Source organism: Brassica napus, unplaced genomic scaffold (assembly GCF_020379485.1).
Source record: "Brassica napus cultivar Da-Ae unplaced genomic scaffold, Da-Ae ScsIHWf_1200;HRSCAF=1717, whole genome shotgun sequence".
Lineage (NCBI taxonomy): Eukaryota > Viridiplantae > Streptophyta > Magnoliopsida > Brassicales > Brassicaceae > Brassica > Brassica napus.
In genome coordinates this window covers 288,241-295,000 of record NW_026014623.1, presented here as the reverse complement: position 1 = coordinate 295,000, position 6,760 = coordinate 288,241, and the positions used below count along the sequence as shown (strand labels likewise).

The window sequence follows — 6,760 nt, the reverse complement described above, 5'->3', positions numbered from 1 at the left end:
AACAATATCATCACCAAACAAATCAACCAGTTAGTCACTCCCTTACCAAGAGCTGACTAACCTCAATCAACAAGCAAGAATTCAGTATTTGCTAACTAACCAATCAACCTAACCATTAGCATGCTACTACGTTTCCCAAGCAATAACTAAGCATGCTATCAACTCAATCAACTAATACTCAACTATTAACTAATCAAACCGTTACTCAGTTAGATTCGGCCTCCTGCCATGATCCAACTTCCAAGTAACGGGAACCTGCATGAAAACAAGTCAGCAATCAATTGATCACAATTCATAGTGTTCTTTGCCGATAAGCAGCTGGCTGATCGGAGAAGACTTGGCCAAACCCCGATGGAATACTTGATTGGACTGGACTGATCTTGTCTTGGACATAACCTTGGCTTCTCCATGAAGACACAAACAGGTCTGTACAGACTGATCTGGAGTCGGACAGAAGCTCCTCTAGCTTCTGGACATTTCTTCGGACTGCCAGGCGGAGTATCGAGCAGAACTTCGACTGATCTGAACCCATGAAACTGGGTAGCCTGGACGAATTCATTTGGACAGAACCGTCCCTAAGCGCTGACTCGAAATCAGTAGAGAACTGACCTCGAAAACTCTCTAAAACTCTCGAAAAAGATTGAAACTCTTGCTTTCTTTTTCTACTTTTCACTCACGTTTTTAACTTGGTTTGGACAGGTTTGGATGTGAATAAATTAGCTGGGGTCGTGGGCTAGTTATATAAGACAGCAACCAATCAGCTTCAGGTTGGTGGCAGCCCGTGTGTCGCTTCGCATGTCTCCGGACGCATGCGCGGCGACACCTCGTGTTCCAGATGTCTGGCTGCATGTCCAGGACACATGCAGGACGCCACCACTCCTCCCAGATGTCAGGCTGCATGAATGGAACTCATGCAAGGCGCCGCAGCATCACAGACATGGCTGGCAGCATGCTTCGGTTGCATGCGCGGAGACACCTCGTGCTTGGTCGATCCACCTCGTGCTTCTACATGTCAAGCTGCTTATGCAGCTTACATGCATGGTGAAACCTCGTGCTTCTGTAGATACTCATCTTGCTGGACAGTTGACACCACGTTCTAAACCCATGCAACAAGCCACCTCGAACTTCTCGGTCCATTCGCCTGATTTCGACCATTCCGGTGAATTTCTGACCCGCGATTAACCCCAAATATTTTTCTTCTCCCGTTCAGATAAGTTTAATATTTTTAATAAACTCCAATATGAAGTCTGACCTTGGCGGTAAATATTTCCAGATCCTTCGGCTTCAACTCGACCACCACAAAGGTACTCAACCATTCTTTTTTTTTTACGGGTTTCTACAGTCGGGGGCATTCGTATTTCATAGACAGATGTGAAATTCTTGGATTTATGAAAGACGAACAACTGTGAAAGCATTTGCCAAGGATGTTTTCATTAATCAAGAACGAAAGTTGGGGGCTCGAAGACGATCAGATACTATCCTAGTCTCAACCATAAACGATGCCGACCAGGGATCAGCGGATGTTGCTTTTAGGACTCCGCTGGCACCTTATGAGAAATCAAAGTTTTTGGGTTCCGGGGGGAGTATGGTCGCAAGGCTGAAACTTAAAGGAATTGACGGAAGGGTTCCACCAGGAGTGGAGCCTGCAGCTTAATTTGACTCAACACGGAGAAACTTACCAGGTCCAGACATAGTAAGGATTGAAAGACTGATAGATCTTTCTTGATTCTATTGGTGGTGGTGCATGGCCGTTCTTAGGTTGTGGAGCGATTTGTCTGGTTAATTCCGTTAACGAACGAGACCTCAGCCTGCTAACTAGATACGTAGAGGCATCCCTTCACGGCCGGCTTCTTAGGGGGACTATGGCTGTTTAGGCCAAGGAAGTTTGAGGCAATAACAGGTCTGTGATGCCCTTAGATGTTTTGGGCCGCACGCGCGCTACACTGATGTATTCAAAGAGTTCACACCTTGGCCGACAGGCCCGGGTAATCCTTGAAATTTCATCGTGATGGGGATAGATCATTGCAATTGTTGGTCTTCAACGAGGAATTCCTAGTAAGCGCGAGTCATCAGCTCGCGTTGACTACGTCTCTGCCCTTTGTACACACCGCCCGTCGCTCCTACCGATTGAATGATCCGGTGAAGTGTTCGGATCGCGACGACGTGGGTGGTTCGCCGTCTGTGACGTCACAACAAGTCTTCTAAACCTTATCATTTAAAGGAAGGAGAAGTCGTAACAAGGTTTCCATAGGTGAACCTGCGGAAGTATCGTTGTCATACCCTGCAAACATAACGACCTGAGAACGATTAAACGTCACTCTCGGTAGGCCGGTTTCTTACTTCGCCTGCCGACTCCGTGGTTATGCATTCATCCATGCCCAAGACTTCATTTTTGGTTGGATCGTACGCATAGCTTCCAGATATTACCAAACCCCAGCACAAAAAGTGTCAAGGAAAATGCAACTAAACAGCCTGCTTTAGCCAACCCGGAGATGGTGTTTGTTCAGAAGCAGTGCTGCAATGTAAAGTCTAAAACGACTCTCGGCAATGGATATCTCGGCTCTCGCATCGATGAAGAACGTAGCAAAATGTGATACTTGCTGTGAATTGCGAATCCCGTGAACCATCGAGTCTTTGAACGCAAGTTGCGCCCCAAGCCTTTTAGCCGAGGGCACGTCTGCCTGGGTGTTACAAATCATCGTCCCCCTATCCTCTCGAGGATATGGGACGGAAGCTGATCTCCAGTGTATTACCGCACGCGGTTGGCCAAAATCCGAGCTAAGGACGCAAGGAGTGTCTTGACATGCGGGTGTGAATTCAATTCTCGTCATATGGTCAGACGTTCCGGTCCAAAATCTCTTGATGACCCAAAGTCCTTAACGAGACCCCAGGCCAGCGGGATCACCCGCTGAGTTTAAGCATATCAATAAGCGTAGGAAAAGAAACTAACAAGGATTCCCTTAGTAACGGTGAGCGAACCGGGAAGAGCCCAACTTGAAAATCGGACATCTTCGGCGTTCAAATTGTAGTCTGGAGAAGCTTCTTCAGCGACGGACCAGGCCCAAGTTCGCTGGAATGGGGCGCTAGAGAGGGTGAGAGCCCCGTCGTGCCCGGACTCTGTCGCACCACGAGGCACTGTCTACGAGTCGGGTTGTTTGGGAATGCAGCCCCAATCGGACAGGTTCCCTCCGAAGTTTCCCTCAGGATAGTTGGAGCTTGGAAACGAGTTCTATTGGGTAAAGCCAATGATTAGAGGCATCGGGGATGCAATGTCCTCGACCTATTCTCATACTTTCAATAGGTAGGATGGGGTGGCTGCTTGTAACGCCCGAATCCGGCCTCTCGACAAGACTGAACCCGTTTGCTACTTAATCAATTTATTTGCTTGTTTGATTCATTTTAAGTCTTTCATTTACTAATTCATGTTCAAATCTGAGGTTCTAAAACAATGTAACAGATAGCACAGCGGAATAACAATGTATAAACTTTGTATTACTTAGAAACATGAGATCCAATACACAACTTCTTAACAGTTTCATAGACAATCACTAGTTCGTCCCTAGCATCATCTAACCACACGTTACACTGCCTCTCACTGACCGAGCCTTCATGTCTCCTTGGCTTGACCAGAACCATCCTTAGTTCCTGAAACCACAACCAGGTAAGCATTAATCATAACCGAGAATAGGACTGGTCGATCCTACAATGCTTGGCTTGGTTCCTAGAACATTGATAAACCTCAGACAATATACATATAAAAAGATATGAACCTGCCAACCGAATCCTAAGTCATTCAACCAACCATCCCTTGACTTAGAATCAGATAGACAGTCCAGAATAGATAACAGAACACACGAACAGTCCGAATCATCCCGAAGACCAATCCGTCCATCCGGATAGAATCTAGGTGCGACCGGCCTAAATGAAGTCCGGCTCAATGGCCCAACGGACTCACCTGATCTGGCCTTAGGCTTGGATCTAACGGCCGAGTAAGCCTCACGCCTAATCCAGTCAGGCCAATGGCCACTCGGACCTTGCGACTCTTACCCTGGCCTGGACGGACCGTGTACTTGTCTCAACGGACAAGACATGGTCTGATCCCTAAGGAACGGACACGACCTGTCTCAACAAGCACTGCTTGGTACACGCACCCCTTCGGCCTTTGGTACCTCTTGGTCCTCGTACTACTTGGTGATCGTACCATTTGGCGTTCGTAACTCTTGGTTACTCACACCCTTTGGCAACTCACAACCGTTGGTAACTTGTGACACTCGTGCCTCTTGGGACATGCCAAACCATTGAGCCCAACCGCCCAGTCTATGGTGCGATTCGAACCAACCATCTAACCGAAAGAGTAGGTTAGCGGTTTGGTTATGTCCGGCCAAGTCCAGGAACGTGTCCCTTGGTCTGAACCAACACAACCCTTCGTGCATAATCAGATAGAATAGAAAGGACCAGATAGAAACAAGAAGAGGAGAAGCGGTCAGGTCTAATGAACCGTCCAGAGCCGCGGTGCGGTCACAAGGACCGTCCGTTCGGACTGGTGCGGCCAAAGCCCACCACGTACCTTCTGAACCAGGTCAGGGTTCTCCACGCTCTTCTCCTGCTCTCGGTCTCCCATACTTGATCGGAGGTTGCTTCACAAACGATCAGATCGCCGGAAACCTAACCACCACACAATCGGCCTTGCTTTGGCCGAAAACTCTCTCTCTCTTTCTTTCTCTCTCTCTACGATTTCTCTGAGTATTTTACTCTGGATTGGATGATGAAATCGACAGAGAGGACCCCATATTTATAGAAAACGAGGTGGTAAGTCTTGCCCCACGAACAGGCATGACTGGCCAGCGAACGGGCACAATCGGCCAAGGGTTACACCCTTCCGGCCGCATGCGTCCCTTCGCCAACACTGCATGGGTTTGGGTCGGGCAGAGGCCCAAAGCCTTACCCAACTCTTCTGGACTTAGCCCACGGCCTTGTCCCAAGCCCCAACGGTCCATGACCTCATGGCCGGACCCCCATGGCCTGCCACCGGCCCGGACCCAGACCATCGGACCGAAACCCGAACAGTCCGTCAAGCTGAGATGAGCTGACCTCCAGCTGCCTCAGCTGAGTGAGCTAGTAGTCCAGCTGGTGGAGCTGACCTTGTAGTGTCCGAGCTTGAGTGAGCTTAACCTAACTCCGTTGAGCTGGTTGAGCTACCCGTTTCATTCGTCCAGCTACCGTCTTGCTCGGTCTAGCTAATTCTTGACTTGTGTAAGGTTAAGTCTAAGTTGCCTTACGTCCTTAACCTTCTTATCCGGCCATGGAACGCTTGCCTTGATGTCTTAAGACTGGCTAGTACGTTTCCTTGAACCATGGTCGTCCCAATGATCCTATTCAGGATCCGGGATGTTACAAGTCTCCCCACTAGCAATGGATACGTCCTCGAATCCGAGTCATGTGTTTCCTCCAACACAAACTGGTCGAACCAAATTGGAAACTCGGCCTTCATCCTGGCCTCCGTCTCCCAAGTGGTCTCTTGTCGACCATTACAATCCCAAATGACCTTGACCATCTGGATTGTTTTCTTTCTCATTGCTTTTTCCATCCTATCTATGATCTGAACCGGCCTTGTTTCGAAAGTTAGGTTTGTATCTAGATCGGATGGTATTTCTGGTATTAAGATGTCCTGATCCGTCAAGCACTTCCGGAGTTGGGAGATATGGAATACATTATGAAAGGCTTCCATCTCAGATGGTAAGTCCAACTTGTATGCCACACTACCCACTCGTTCTATGACTCTGAACGGCCCTAGGTATCTTGGGTCCAATTTCCTTCTACCAGAAATTCGCACTCTACCTTTAAAGGTAATCATTTTGAGATAGACCATATCACCTACTGCAAACTCCAGTTCTTTCCTTCGTTTGTCAGCGTAGTGTTTTTGCCTGTCCTGTGCGGACCTCATCTTGTCCTGCACGGGTACGCTGATCCGACCATGAACTAAGATCCTACCGTCCTTGGCGATTTGATACTCAGTCAGGTCGTTCCGAGCAACCGTCTTCAGGTTCTCGTCCTGATCTTGGGCCGCTTGGATCCAGGTAAGCAGGTCGGCTCTATTCACCGCCTCGAAGCCCCGTGGTCCGTCTGTCCCGTTCAAAGCATTTAAACGGACGAAACGTCCCACCTCATTCGGCTCGTCCGTTCCGCTACCGGCCGCAACATCTTCTCGTTTCCGGCTCAAAGCGTCAGCCACAAGGTTGGCCTTGCCCGGATAGTAGGTGATGTCTAGGTCGTAGTCGGCCACGAACTCCATCCACCTCCTCTGCCTTAAGTTCAACTCAGGCTGGGTGAATATATAGTTCAGACTTTTATGATCCGTAAGTATCTGGACTTTGGCCCCATATAAATATGATCGCCAAATCTTTAAGGCAAACACTACCGCAGCCATTTCAAGGTCATGGGTGGGGTAGTTTCCTTCATGTTTCTTCAGCTGCCTTGACGCGTAAGCAATGACTTTCCCATGTTGGGTCAACACGCAACCGAGTCCAGTGATGGATGCATCCGTGTAGACCACATAAGGTTGGTCTGCCTCCGGCAGAACCAGGGCGGGTGCGCTAGTTAACATATCCTTTAGTGCGAAGAAACATCTCGTACACTCGTCAGACCATGTGAACTTAACGTCCTTCCCAGTCAACTGTGTCATTGGCTGAGCCAAGCTTGCGAATCCCTTCACAAACTTCCGATAGTAACCTGCCAGCCCTAGGAAGCTTCTAACTTCCGT

At 48.8% G+C, this 6,760-nt stretch overlaps 1 non-coding gene across 1 annotated transcript; it reads left to right on the top strand.

Moving 5' to 3' along the window:
• The first annotated feature begins 2,536 nt into the window (after window positions 1-2,536).
• LOC125596365 lies at window positions 2,537-2,691 on the top strand. Its single transcript, XR_007331010.1, has one exon. It is a non-coding gene; the product is annotated as a 5.8S ribosomal RNA (ribosomal RNA).
• Window positions 2,692-6,760: the final 4,069 nt, after the last annotated feature.